A 14312-nucleotide genomic window follows, 5' to 3' on the forward strand; every position below is an offset into this window, starting at 1 on the left:
AGCATGTGTGGATACCGGCCGGCACACGTTTGTGTGTGTTTGCAGCCGGCCTATTGTAACCTATTGTACGACAAGCTTTGTTTATCGGAGGAGTTGGCTGATCCAATCCGGCCTCGGTGGTATGAATAAACGCAGATGTCAACCTTTTCACAGTGACTCTGACCTTGTCCACTCGTTGGTAATGAAAACGGTTGTCTTTTGTTTCACATTGAATACTAACCTCCGTGCCTCATAGGGGAACAAAAGCCTTACTTCACATTCAACCTGTGAGGCAGATGAGGTCAGATAAAACCAAAGCATGATCATGTGAATCCATTTTTATTTTTTTTATTTATTATTTTCCTTGGTAAGTGAAATCAAAATGCATTCATAATGGTAAAAGTGAAATCAAATGATCTGAAAATAATTGCTCAACATAATTCTCCTGGTCTTGTCCAGCCACTTGTTTTGCAGTGGTCAGAGGCATCAAACATAAATCAGCAATGTATTAGGGACCCAAACGATTCAGTTATTTATAGACCAGTAGCATAATTTGATTCAAATAAATTGACCATAAATAAGTCACATTATTGTCAGTTGTCTGTCATAATGGCGTTTAGAGGAAAGGCCTGCATCTGCTGGTGTGGCGCTCCACCCAGCTTGGTAGAAACTGGTCAGCCTTGCGCCTTACTTTTAGTTCCAGGATCTCAAAGTTCCAAGAAGCATCAAACCTCATAGGTGGAAATACAACTATGGGCTCACTCTACAAGTGCAACTTGACAAGAAGGCTCTTTCAAGAGTGTGCTATTTGAGAAAGTTGTGAAGTGAGGAGGATTACGATCACCTTCTGACCCGCCTCAGGCACTCACACACGCACGCACGCACGCACACGCACAGGATGGAATGACAGCCTGTCCAACAATTCAACTTGGAAGCTGCCGCCATTGTTGCATCTATAGAAAAAGCATCAAGGTCTTCTTCTTCTTCTGGTGTGTTGGTTCTTTCTTTCTCTTTTGAACGCATGGAATCAATCAAGCACTCACTCTCACACACACTCTCTCGTACATACAGGAGACTCGCTTCCTGCTATTCAGCGGCCGACGATCATTTAGACTTGACGTGCATTGTGGAAAACTGAGCTCTTTTCTTCTCCTCTTTCTCCCCTCTGCCTTTCTCTCTTTCAACTGTCTGTCATTAATGTCCGCAATCTCGCGGTGGCGGCGGAGGAGAAGAAAGCCGTGAGCGAGGGATGAATTGATGGGATGGGAGGATAAGCACTCAGTGTCCTTTTCTTTAAAGATTTGTTATTGTACAGTACTGTCTCCCAGTCATTTTTGGGGTGGCTCTTTCCGTCTGAAAGCTCGTCCACGTGCTCTTTTGTACGGCGAAGCAATAAGGCCCCATTGAATGCGGCTGAATGGACCTGCCATCCTTAGGGGCTGAGAGGCCTGAGGACTCCTATTCTTTAGCACCCCCCCAATCTAATTGGAGCTGAAATGAAATGGATGTTTCTTATGAAAATAGGCTTTGTTTGGCCGCGAGGCTGGTAATTCATAAACAATAAGCAGGGCCCCATTGTGCGGATAATAATATATTCATGCTGCTGGAGATGGGGAGAAGGCAAAGGGAAGGCTGAGGGATATATAAGGACGTGAGGCGGCAGTGGCGGCGGCGGCAGGGATGGCGAGCGCAAGGGACGACCAAATGGGACCAAATTGGTAATAGCGGGGTCAGGGCGGACCGTTCATCAGAAGAAAAGTGCCGGAAAGGAGATGATGGGAGATGAAAAAAAAGAGGCGAGGCGGAGAAAGTGTGCATACAAGGAGTCCATCGGGAGTGAGCGGGAATCGGAGGGGAGGGGGGGGGGACCACAGGTGATGCTTGGCTCCGTCCACTTGCTCGCTCACAGTTTACTGACTGCTTCCCGACTCCATATGTCCTCTGACTGGATTTCCCCTCCCTCAAGCTCTGTGGGATTCTTACTAAACAAGGAAGGAAACATCGAGGAATCGTTCTCCCCACCCTTTAACTCCAGGACACTAATTGGGGAGCTCGTCGTTTGAACTTTAGACTTTTTAAAAGTAAAGGTCAAAACTCATGGTGAGTAATCTAGGGATGGCACGTTTCGGCTGTGCATGTATTGTGTGTGTGTGTGTGTTGTCTCTGGAATGAGTGAAACTTTTGTTGCATGTATGTGAAAACACACGAGTCATCTAATGCCACTAAAGACTACAAAAGTATTTTTTTTATTTATAAATCACTTTTAAGCCCTGTTTGTGTGATACGTGAAATGTAATATTGTGTATTATGTAGTTGTATTTATAATGTACAATAGACTGTTTGAAATTGAAAGCATTTTATTGTTGATTAACGTTGGCATTCACGCAGCCACGGAAAATAGCTGTCAGTTTTCCCTTTTCTCCCCACGTTTCATCTCACGATGGGCGCTTGAATATTTAAAGGTGCGCCTGATGCAATGTTGACTTTCCCCCTCTAGATGTCAGCATTTATCAACACATTTCATTACTTACAATCGGCTTCAGACTCCCTTTAAATACAGTGGAAAGTCCACGTATCTAATAGTTTTTTTTTTTAAATAAGATAATCATGAATACAAATTTTTTTAATTTACTGATGCTACTTAATATTTTAAATGTTTATGAATTGGATACTGTAAAATGCCTCACTCCGGTAAAAGTTGTGTATCATATATGATCTGAATTGTACTGGTTCCTACCACGAGATGGCAATGACACATAATGGAACACGTTCCAGTGTGTGTGTGTGTGTGTGTGTGTGTGTCCATATGTTTAACCTGCAGTCTTTCACTGCCAGTAAAGTGTCAGCGCAATTGTCAGTGGCGTACGCACTCCCTCCTTCTCCCGGGGTTCTTTGTTTGTGTTTATTTGCAAGGCGCTAAAGTGGCTGCTGGCGGTGCTGGTCACTACAAGTGGCTGGCACTGGGCGCCCGCTAATCAGGCTGTGGGCAAACTTGGGTGGCGGCGCTCCGAATGGGTTTGCTGGTTGAAGATTATCCCGAAATTATCCACGAATTATCCCTCTAGAATTACGCCATTCCAGTCAGGCCTTGTCCATCTGTGGGAGCAGGAGTTTTTGGTGTGTGTGTGTGTGTGTGTGTGTGTCATGATTCTGGCAGCATTGGTGCATTGGATGTAATGGAGCATGTTAATCCACATCAAACAACTATTAGCAGCTGAAATCGCTCAAATTACGACAGTTTCACAAAATCAATATTTTGGATATTTTTCACTTCTTTCTCCGAATGGCAAAAAAAAAAAGCAAATCATATATTAAAATGTGAAACGTTCTATTGGTTGATACGAACCATGTTGCTACTGTGCCATTATTTTCCTCCGAGATTTGTTTGAAAAGCGGCACAGTTTTGGAGCAATTTTCGAGCGCATCATTAAAGTGATTTCTCCCATGCTGTCAGCGTCTGGGCAGGAAATCGTGGCGACTGCTCACCACTTTTGCGCCACCGACCTGCAACATGCTGCTTGTATAGCTGCGCTAAGCCTCTCCGCGGTAAGTGTTCACTAAACAGGTCACCGAATTGCCCCTTCGGACTCAAACGGAGCGATTTTCCGACTGGGAACACAAAATATCCTCCTTATTTATCGCCGACTACCAGCAGCTGAATTTAGTTACCCAACGTGCACGCAAATGCTCGTGCACGAGATCGAAAGCTGGCAAACAAGTGTTGTTCATCTGGAGAAAAATGTATTTGTCGCGACGTTTACTTGTGTCCTCCGAGGATTCACCTTGGCTGAGGTATGTTGACCTCCGCTGCCATAGATGGGGCTTCTTTACAAAATTAACAATCAGGCTCGATCAAAACAAACTGCGACTATGGCAAAACGTGAGTTCGGCCGGATTGACCCTGCATGGTTCACTTGAAGTGCCCCATTTCTGGAACTCAATCCTAAATTCACCCTTTGAGGGTTAGTTATATTTGGTATGAATTTTTGATGACGTTTTAGAATCAGCAGATTGGTCAGAATACAGTGATCCCTCGCTACTTCGCGTTTCGTTTATCGCGGCTTCACTACATCGCGGATTGTTTTTTCCAAATTAAAAAAACATTTAAAAGTCAAAATAAAACTTCTAAATTGAGGAAACAGAAGATCATTTTCGCGTGTTAGCACGATCACGAATTAGCATCTTTCCGCTGCCCAGTACTTATATATATATATATATATATATATATATATATATATATATATATATATATATATATATATATATATACATTACCGTTCAAAAGTTTGGGGTCACAAAATTGTTTGGGTGACCCCAAACTTTTGAACGGTAGTGTATATATTTATTTAGATAATTATTTATAGATTATATATATAATCTTCTGTGTAAAAAATCTTATAATATATATGTATACTTATATTCACAGATTATATATAATCTTATACAAATATAAGATAATTTATAATATTTAATTCATAATATTTTATTATAATAATATTTACACTACCGTTCAAAAGTTTGGGGTCACCCAAACAATTTTGTGACCCCAAACTTTTGAACGGTAGTGTATATATATATATATATATATATATATATATATAAAACTATATTTTTCTTTCCATATTCACTGTAGATAAAGAAGCTAATAATCACCCACTGCTAGCATTTCAAACAGTCGTTTAGACACCCATGTTTTTTTTTTTATAAATTAGAAATGTGTGGAAAAGTTTCTCATTCTTTATTTTTGATGAATTTCTGATTTTCCTTTATTTCTGAAACATTAGTTGACAGTTTCATTGAATCCACCTCATTGATGGAACTTAAAATTTCAGGGTACTGTTTATATTGCAGGTGAGGTCCTCTGTTTATAACGGTACAGCTGTCCAGATTACAAAAGGCATGCAGTGAAGTAGTTTGCACATCGCTGCTCAAGTCCCCAGCTCACGCTCAGGTATTATTTATTTATTTATTTTGCTTTTGAATGTCATCGACTCTTTTATTTGTAAACGCTTTTAAATGTTGTACGTTTTATTATGTGAAGCACGCTGAAGTTACCTTGTGTATGAAATGCGCTACATACAGGAAATACAATTGCTTTGCCTTGCCGCCGCACTCACTCTTTTTCATTTGACATGCAAATGAAATCAAATATATGAATGAAAATATTTGCTGTAACTGGGATTTAATAGTGATAACTGTAGTGTAGGTTAGTGACATATAACAGATAATAGAAAAATACTCAAAGGCGCATATTTATTTGATCCAACTTCTATTACTGCGGCATATTGAGAAGCTGAAGACTGCTCAATGTGTGATATATCCTTCAGTCTGAATTGGCATGCACCCCAGAAAGAGTAGCACAATGTCCATTGAATAGAAGTAAATATGTAGCAAAACATTTTATTTTCTTGACATCCTAATGATGTCGATACTGTTCTTTTTCCCAAAGTACAATATTATAGGCTGCTATTTGAATGATTTTTTTTGGGGGGGGGGGGCAAAGAGTATTTCCATTCATTGTAATGAGGAAAGACGATTGGAATCTCGAAACACCACAGTCCTCCTTGTACCTTCTTCCGTTCGTGCGGGGCGGCGAAAACCCGACAAGAACAACGGACTCCGCAACCAAAGCCTTTATAAGGTGTCCTAATAGTCAGTAAGAAAAAAAATCCACTGTTGACATTTTTTATGTCCATCTTATGAATCCACTTTTAGGTGGAGTTCTCGAGCATCATAAAAGAATTGTTACAGAGAAATGACAACAGATGATAATAATTATGCCGTGAGGCCACATGGGGGCGAGCAAGGTGAGGCACACTGACAAGGCAGAGAGAGAGAGAGAGAGAGAGAGTGCAAAGGTTAAGTGCTCATTTTTGGGGGACACTGTACTTTCTGCAGGGCCTCGATCCCTCACCTGTAGTGCAGCGCAGGGAAGTGTAAATAAAAAGTGTCAGCAAGAGAAATGGGGGAGAAAAAGGCTGAAGCGGCTTGTGAGGTCTCAAGGTGAGAACGTAAGAGCTAAAAAAAAATGGACTTGGGGGAGGAGTATTTGCCTTTGGCTGATGGTGAACAATTGGACACACGAGGAGGTGCGCACACACCCTTGAACCGCCAACTGAAATGGACTTTCCCACACGCACACTGCCACACACTTGCACACACTTAGCGCTACAGTCCCAGCAGGCTATGAACTTCAATGCAGCTGTTGCCATGGTGATATGCCGAGTTTCTGACCCCCCGACTCCATTTTTCCTGCCGTTTGGGCTATTGAAAGAGATGATTGACAAGTGTCCAAATGTCAGACGACCCAGGCCGGCCACACAGATGGGGAATGACGGAGGTGGGGAAGTGGGGTGGCTGTGGAGGGCATTTCATGCTACTTTTCATTCACAGGGAAGGGAAGCCGCTGTTTGTGTACGTGCGTTTGTCTCATCGCAAAATTAGATATGCCTGCACAGCTGAATGAGATCCAGAATGACAAATGACAAAGATAATAGTGCTCTCTTTTGCTTGACTCTGACACAGTATCAATTTAACTATACATTTGCTGCAGTTAAACTAGTTTTAGTTTTTAATTTCCAAGATAGACTATGGGAATACATTGTAAGCAACCATAGATTAGTATCTGCATTATATTTACCAATTTAGTTATTTTTAGAATGCATTTTTTGTACGGCAGAAACTCGAAAAATGTCTTCCACTGCTTTGTTTTTGTCAATGTCTTTGTTTATTTTTTTTACAATTGTTTCAACAATTGCAATTTTTTTAATGGTTAAATATGAAATTGCTTTTAAATCAAGTGAGGCATTTTCATTACAATAAAATGTTATGGCTGCACCCCCAATAGTCGAAACAGGAAGGGCATTCTTATCCATATCGCATTTGTGGAATATGAAATAATCAGCAAAATCCACCCGTTTTTAGCCATCTCAGGAGTGGCCATTTTCCCACCTGCTGGCCAATGAAAATGACGTCAAAGTTGCTCAGGGCTCAGGTAACGTCCATCATGGATCACCTGTTTTCTGGGTTTGGTCATGTGACCTTCACTAGCTGAGCCCTACGGCTTCGGAACAACTGTCTAGATCTCCACAAACCGTGACAATAACCATATTCTTAATAATATCTCTCATGAGATTGTGCCAGTGGTACCTAATGTTATGGCTACTTGTAAGTGCGCACACGCACACACGCACACGCACACACGCACACGCACACACACACACACACACACACACACGAACGAGCACGAGCATGTATTCACAAAGGAGCCTTACAAATGAAGGTCTTTTGTTTAGCAGACAGGGTCATATATATTTGCTGTGTGCTGATAACACATTGAGTGAAAATCTAAGCTTACTTTTTTAGTGCTTTCTCTATGCCCGACTCCATGTGAATGAATCCAATTATGACCCACATTAAATACTGTTTGAATGAATATTGTTGGAAGGCTTGTTTTTATGTAGTTTTTGGAAAAAGAAAAAAAAAAATCCTCACCTGGGCTTTGAACACTCGCTCTCTTTCTCTCTCTCGCTGTGTCATTGTGTGCGAGCTTGAAGGGATCGTTTTTATCTTGATCATCCACAGCAACACATTAACCTCTCCTCTCTTATCTCTGCACTGGTCATTAGTGGCAAAACCCTCAACGTCCTATTGACAAGAGACACACAAACTCGCCTCTGTCCGTGTGTGTGGTGTGAGTTATCGCGGGTGACATGCGGTTTGAGATCTGCTGAGCTAGTGATCCGAACCGATAACATTATGTGTGTGTGTGTGTGTATGTGTACAGCATTAATAATTCTTGTTGAATGTGATGTGCTTTTTATTTGGCGTTTGAAGTGGAAACAATTCTTTTCATACCACGGCCGTGCATAAGATTTATGTCTGTTCATGTATTTACAGCTGGATGATATTATTGATGCTTCTTGCAAAGGCATAAAGTACTCAGGAGCATCCCTGAACTGATGCTCGGCTATTTCTGCCTGTGTTTGTGTGTGCACGTGTTGGTGGGGGGGATGTTGCCTATTCAAGAGGCGGTGGCGGCGACATTATTTGGCAGAAGTGTGGAATTTAAAAAAAAAAAAAAAAGGCTGCTACCTGCCTGTGTGTTTTGAATGTGTGGTGACTATCACACTCCAATAACATGATATCACAAAATTGCATCAAGTGAGAAACCCAATTTTATCATGGCTTAATTTTTACTCAGCATCATTTTAGTATTTTATGCTGTTTACGCTTTTTATGTTATTAATTGTCTTTATTTTGGGATGTCAAACAGTAATTTAGATTGGAATAACTAAAATATACATGATTGACAAGAATTTGAGTTCATATAACAAAGCAAGCAAGCTGTTTGCGCCAAAACAATTTACTGAGCTTTTACTACAACTTGTTGGGGGACAATACAAAGTACCATTAGTTATGTATACTAGTGTTTCTTTGTTAAAAATGCAGAAAAAACAATTTTCACATGAGAAAATTCATTATAATTTGCTGAGTTATCCAGCTTAATAGTATTGAAGTTTTGGGTTCAGTCAACTTTTTGGAGTGTAAAAATGGTTACAATGTTATAGTTTTGTTTTATACAAAAAAAAGAAAAACCCTCTAGCATAAAAATCTGTTGATGAAGAATTTTGTCAAATCAATTATAGATGAATGCTTTCTTGAAGATTTTGAACTAAAACGGACAAATGTTAACACCCATGGACACGTTTGAGTCCTTCATGAACCTAATATGCATGGTTTTGGGCAGCACGGGGGAGAACATGCAGACGCCACGCAGTCAGGTTGGAGCTAAGATTTGAATCCATAACCTCTTGACAACGAGACAGACACTAACTACTAGGACTCCATCCTGCTTGTTTATTGCATCTAAAATGATTTGAAATTGCTTGTTTTTTAGGGGGCTGGGTTTTTGCAGATCCTTACTGAAACGCACCGCAAGCATTAGCAACATGGATGCCATCAGAAAGGAGCCATTTTACAAAAGCACAGTTGCTGTTTCTTTGCAACTTGTTCAAAAAGTGTTAAATAAGAGACAACATGAGGCGAAATAATTTTCAAGAGTTTTCTGTATGACAAGAAAGTAAGGCAATCACCGAGGCCGTTGCGGAAGGTTAGAAAGTGGTGATTTATCAACATGCTGGAGACTTTTGACCTGAGGTATCTGCTTCCAATCCGAAAATATTTTGCAGAGGTCACTTTTGACTCACCTGTATAACTCAATATAATAAAGACCGAACGAAAACTGGAGGAGGGATGGGGATGGGGGGGCTATAGACATGAAGCAGCTGAGCCTTGCAGTTTATTGGCTCGTACATTTACATGTTGAGCAGTTTATAAAAACATTTGAAACAAAATTGTGCATTCTGTGAGTGGGTGGCGACCAGTCCTGGGTGTTGTCTGTCTCTCGCCCAAAGTGATCGGCTTCAGCACACCTGTGACATTGATGAGGATAGGCAGTTTGGAAAATTGATGGAAAGAACATATGTTTTGACAAAAAAAAGGTTTTTCAAGGGGAATAATCTGTAATAAAAACAGTATTTATTTATGATAGTTCTGTGGAAACTGATGCTCATGAAAATACTCCCTACAAAAATTAATTCAATTAATTGTTTTGAATAATGTGATTTTTTTTTTTTTTCCTTTTATTATACTAAGTGCAGGAATAAGAAATCAATTTTAAGTCTGACGATTTATAAAGTAATAGTGATCCCCTAGTGTTGCACTTGCGATTATTTTTGTTCTAATCTTATTTACAATAAACAATGCGATCTTGATTTGATTAATGCCAAAAATCGGGCCCGCGGGCCAAATCCAGCCCGTGTCTTAATTTAGACCGGCCCGAAGCATCGTGTCATAAAATCAATAATATGCGGCCCGCTTTGCACCGTCGCGGGGACCTGCGCCGCGGAGCGCGCCATAGAAATAAAACGCGTCCAAACGCGAACGCACACATAAGCGATCGCTCATGATCGGGTGTGCGCGCGTTTCCCCTGTCCCTATCGAGTTCACGCAGGTGTCCGTTCGCAAGATAATCAGTGACACAGACGCTTCCTCATTCAAATGTCCGCACACCAAGGACTAAGGCGACGCTAAAATGAGAGACGTTGCAAGTGACGCTGCACAGGAAAAGGCCAAATAACCCACGGGCGACTGGTAAGAGCTGTCTCCTCACTACTAATGCTACAAAAAACACTGCGAGTCTGCGTCGCCCACTCACAGTGATTGCAAACAATAACAAAATGATGGATCATTATTTTGTGATTATGAAGTATTTTGTTGTGTATAAAGTTACAATACAACCTTTCAATATATGTATTTTATCTAGTTTGTTTAACAAACTAGATAAAATACATGTATTGAAAAATGCATTCAACTTTCATAAAATTGTTCATTTGTATTGAATTTATTATTTTCATTTGTAACTATCCTAGTAATGTCATTGGCATTAGATTTTCTCATTCGCAATATCAACCTATCTGCTGACAGCAAAGGTTAATGTTACATATTTACAAGTTCATTTACGATGGTTTGTCATTTTGCATCTAACCAAATAACGAGTGCAAATATTCGAAACACTTTGTGGTATGAAGTCACGCAACCAATTGCGCGATAACGGACCGCCCTACAACCAGCAGAGGCGCTGTTGACCCTCTCCGAACAGAAAGCACATGCGCCGTCCTGTGGGAAGTTGAGCTCCGTCCACACTGCGGTTTTCACACATTGGCGACTTTCCACTGAAGTGTGGCCGAGTGTTGGTGCTAGTGACACTCTAGTAAGGTTAAAAGAATAATTGCAGCTCTATTTACCCTCCAAACAGCCTCTCCTCATACACATAATTACCGTCCACGTGCACACATGGGACACAGCAAAATGATTGAGCCGCAGCCCCTCGACTGAAAGCGTTGAGAGCTCGAGACTAATATTTAGGTAGTAGCAGTCATGTGTTTGGGTGAACCGTCCTCTTGTGCTGCTCTTCAACGCAAAGCACTGTTAACCAGCGCCACTCACCCTGAGAGCGCCACGGCCCGCAATGACCCGGCCCATTGTGGTGCACTGTGGGTGTGCGTGCCGATGTGTGTGTGTGTGTGTGTGACAATATACAGTATAGGGTGGCGTTTTGGCATGACTAAAATAACCATATACAATTCCGAGTCCCTTTACAATCATAATAATAGTTCTTATCGAATTAAATTGCAATTATTTAGCATGAAGACTAGCCATAACTAGAAACCTCTCTTAAACCAAAATGTCACAGTGAAAAACATATTTGTTGTATTATTGATTTTTGTATTATTATTTTACTGAGGCAAAGTGACTGCTGTTGAGATGATGGCTTGTGAAAACTTTTGCTGAGCACTTTGGAATGATTGCCTATTATTGTCTGATATTTCCTGATTTGTGATATATACTATGATTGTATTACATTCATTCTTTTATATATGACTATGTATGTATTTTTCTTATCTGTGTGTATAATTTTAACCCCCTTGTCCCATTTTATTATTTAGTCATTTATATTTAGTTCAAGACGACGGATTCCACGAGTGAGGGTTTGTTCAAATGTAGACCACAAATGAAAGAGGTGATAAGGTAAATAAATGTAAAAATGAAAAAACATTAGAGGCCATCATGTAGAGATTTAAGGTTAAAATACTTAATGTATTTAATAAATTTTCCAATACACGTTTATGCCAATTTACCAAAGGGCAGAAAAGATGTACAAATTAGCTCATCAAAATGAACTAAAATCATGAAGTCCTTTTGCTATTATTCCACAAATACTAAAAAGCTTCAGCATAAAGTTCCTTTTCCAAACCCATCTGATGTGGTTGAGACTGAAGATTCCATCCCTGCAGTACCGGTGTTCAGACATTGGTGGCGTTGCTACTGCATTGTGATGAGTGGCCTCATACAGTGGGGCATTACATTAGGAGACATTATCTAAATACTCAACAAACTTAAATTGAATTTAGGCCTCTTCTCCACGTTTTCCTCCTTCATCCGACCCCTCCCCCAAATGGAGGATCGCATTCTCTCCTGATTGTTGATGTGAATCCTCAGCTGCTTAAATCCAATCTGTCTCAATTTGACCTTTTTTTTTTTTTCTTCAAGAATCTGATACTGGCTCTAGAGCTGAACAGATGTACAGTACGTGCATGTTTGACACACACACACACACACACACACATGTGACCCCAGCCCCCTGTACTCCCCCCCCCATCTCCACAGTAGGGGTAACAGCATCTCCCCATTTGTTGCAGAATAGACCAATTAGTGTGGAGCAACGGAGCAGGAACCGGCGTGAATGTGTCATTGATTAGCAGCGTTTTGACTAATCACCACATCTCATAAACTAGGGGCCACCGATGTCAGCTGGAGCCCGAAAATCTGAGCGTGCACGCCCCTACCCATTCCTTCACACCAAACCCCCCATTCCTCGCCCCAATCTCCGACGCTTCTCTCTTTTCCTTGCTTCCTTCCTCCCCCCCCCCCCTTCCTCCTTCCTACTCAATTTCTTCCTTCCTCTCGTCTACGCTCTTACTTTTTTTTCCCCCTCCACCCCATGGAGGTTTGGTGCCCCCAGCCCGTACCCTCCTTCCAGCAGTACATCCAGATACAAGGGCTGGATTAGTGTTGATTGTATTCTTTTTATCTTTCTTTTGACTATACTTTCTTATCTTGTACTGTTGCTTATGTGTTAAAAAAAAGAAGGAAAAAAGTTTTATCAGTCACTAAAATAGTTAAAAACTGCATGCTTTACGGTCAAGTTGCTTGGATATTTTTTCCAATCGGGGCAATTTTTTTTTTTATCTGACTGTACATCAACCCAACATTCATTTCAAATATAACAATTATAAGGTTCAACTCTCAAATTGTTTCCAAGACCAGATCATAAGGACTAATGTGTATTGAATAGAATAGCTGCTCAGATGATTGATGTATTAAAAACTGACATGTAAAAGGAATGCATACTCTTGGAGACTTTGGTTTGCTCAAAACAAAAGAGGGACGAAACTTTAAAAACAATTGTCAATAATAATGTGTGAAGCAGTGCAGTTTTAAACTCTCTACCACAGTGGACATGATGAGAAATAAATGTAGTATGATATTAGTTTTGGATCACAGGCAGGGCTGCCTAATATGTTGTCAGGTGCTCATATTATTTTGCATCATAAAACGAAACACGAATAATAATGTACTTCAGATATTGTTTAGGTTTTGCTATATTTAACCAATCTAGTTTTGGTTTTATACCACCTAACACTGTCTTAGTTCCTCATAGTGTGATAGCATATTTGAATAAACCCCCTACTCACCTTGTTGGCTGAGAAACAAATAGGAAGATGCGTCTTTTTTTTCTCGCTCCTTCTCATTCATCTCAGCTCTCCGCTTTTAAATAAGAGGAAATTAAATTAGCGCTTTTGGACACCCGCGTGTTGTGTAATGGGTATTAGTTATCATATTAATTAGCATCTGTTTGACACCGTGTGCGGCGGCCAGCTGGGAGCGTGATGGAGGACATGCAGCGCGCACGTTTTGAGGCCGGGCGAGGGAGACTGGCAGTGTTTGATTTGTTGTGTTGCTAATGTGACACTGATTATACAGGTCATGGTGAAAGGGAGCTTGACAGACGCTCACACTGTTGCTGTCATAGCACATGCAAATGCTGTCAAAGTATACGTTCATTTGTAGATGCATGCATTCCAGTGCAAACATATACTTCTATAGGCAGAAAAAAAATTAATTGGTAAATGTTTTGATTGCTGCCTGAAAGGGCTGAAATTGAAAATAGGCATACTTGTGGAAAAGCATGTCTTTAGCTTAATGATGTTTGCGGAAAAAATGTCATTTTTTTTTCAAAAGCTACCTAAGTGGGTTGTAGATGAAAATTTAAATTGGGGGGGGGGGAAAGGAAACAGCTGGGTGATATCTTTTGGTGAGAATAACGTCCATTTATGTTTATGTATATAAATGTTTGGGTTTAATACCACAGGTTGAAAACACGTCAATTAAAAAAGGCTGCCTAAACAGGCTGTGTCACAAAATAAGTGACTTCAAGTTTACGACTTACTTAAAAAAAAAAATAGTAGATGAGAAATCGTAAAAATGGAAAGCGCCCATCCAAGTCTATGCCAATACCGAACACACATTTTTAATTTAAAAACAAACACATTCGCACTCACAAACACACTTCAGAGTGGGTGTGAGGTTTGTGCATAAACGTTACTGCTTACAAAGATTGTAGTAGACATAAAATACAACAATATAACTTTTAGTGAAAAAATAAAACATGTATCTAAAAGTAGGCAATGATAATAATAAGAAAGATG

General features: G+C 40.3%; 1 long non-coding RNA gene across 1 annotated transcript in view; it reads left to right on the plus strand.

The window, feature by feature from the left end:
* The first annotated feature begins 2030 nt into the window (after window positions 1–2030).
* The window catches only part of LOC119115416, a 54970-nt gene continuing 42688 nt past the window's right edge, over window positions 2031–14312 (plus strand). The window contains exons 1-2 of the long non-coding RNA XR_005096136.1: window positions 2031–2079; window positions 4831–4930. This is a non-coding gene — a long non-coding RNA (uncharacterized LOC119115416). The remainder of the gene's footprint in view (window positions 2080–4830; window positions 4931–14312) is intronic.

This window comes from Syngnathus acus, chromosome 21 (assembly GCF_901709675.1).
Source record: "Syngnathus acus chromosome 21, fSynAcu1.2, whole genome shotgun sequence".
In the NCBI taxonomy this organism is placed as follows: domain Eukaryota; kingdom Metazoa; phylum Chordata; class Actinopteri; order Syngnathiformes; family Syngnathidae; genus Syngnathus; species Syngnathus acus.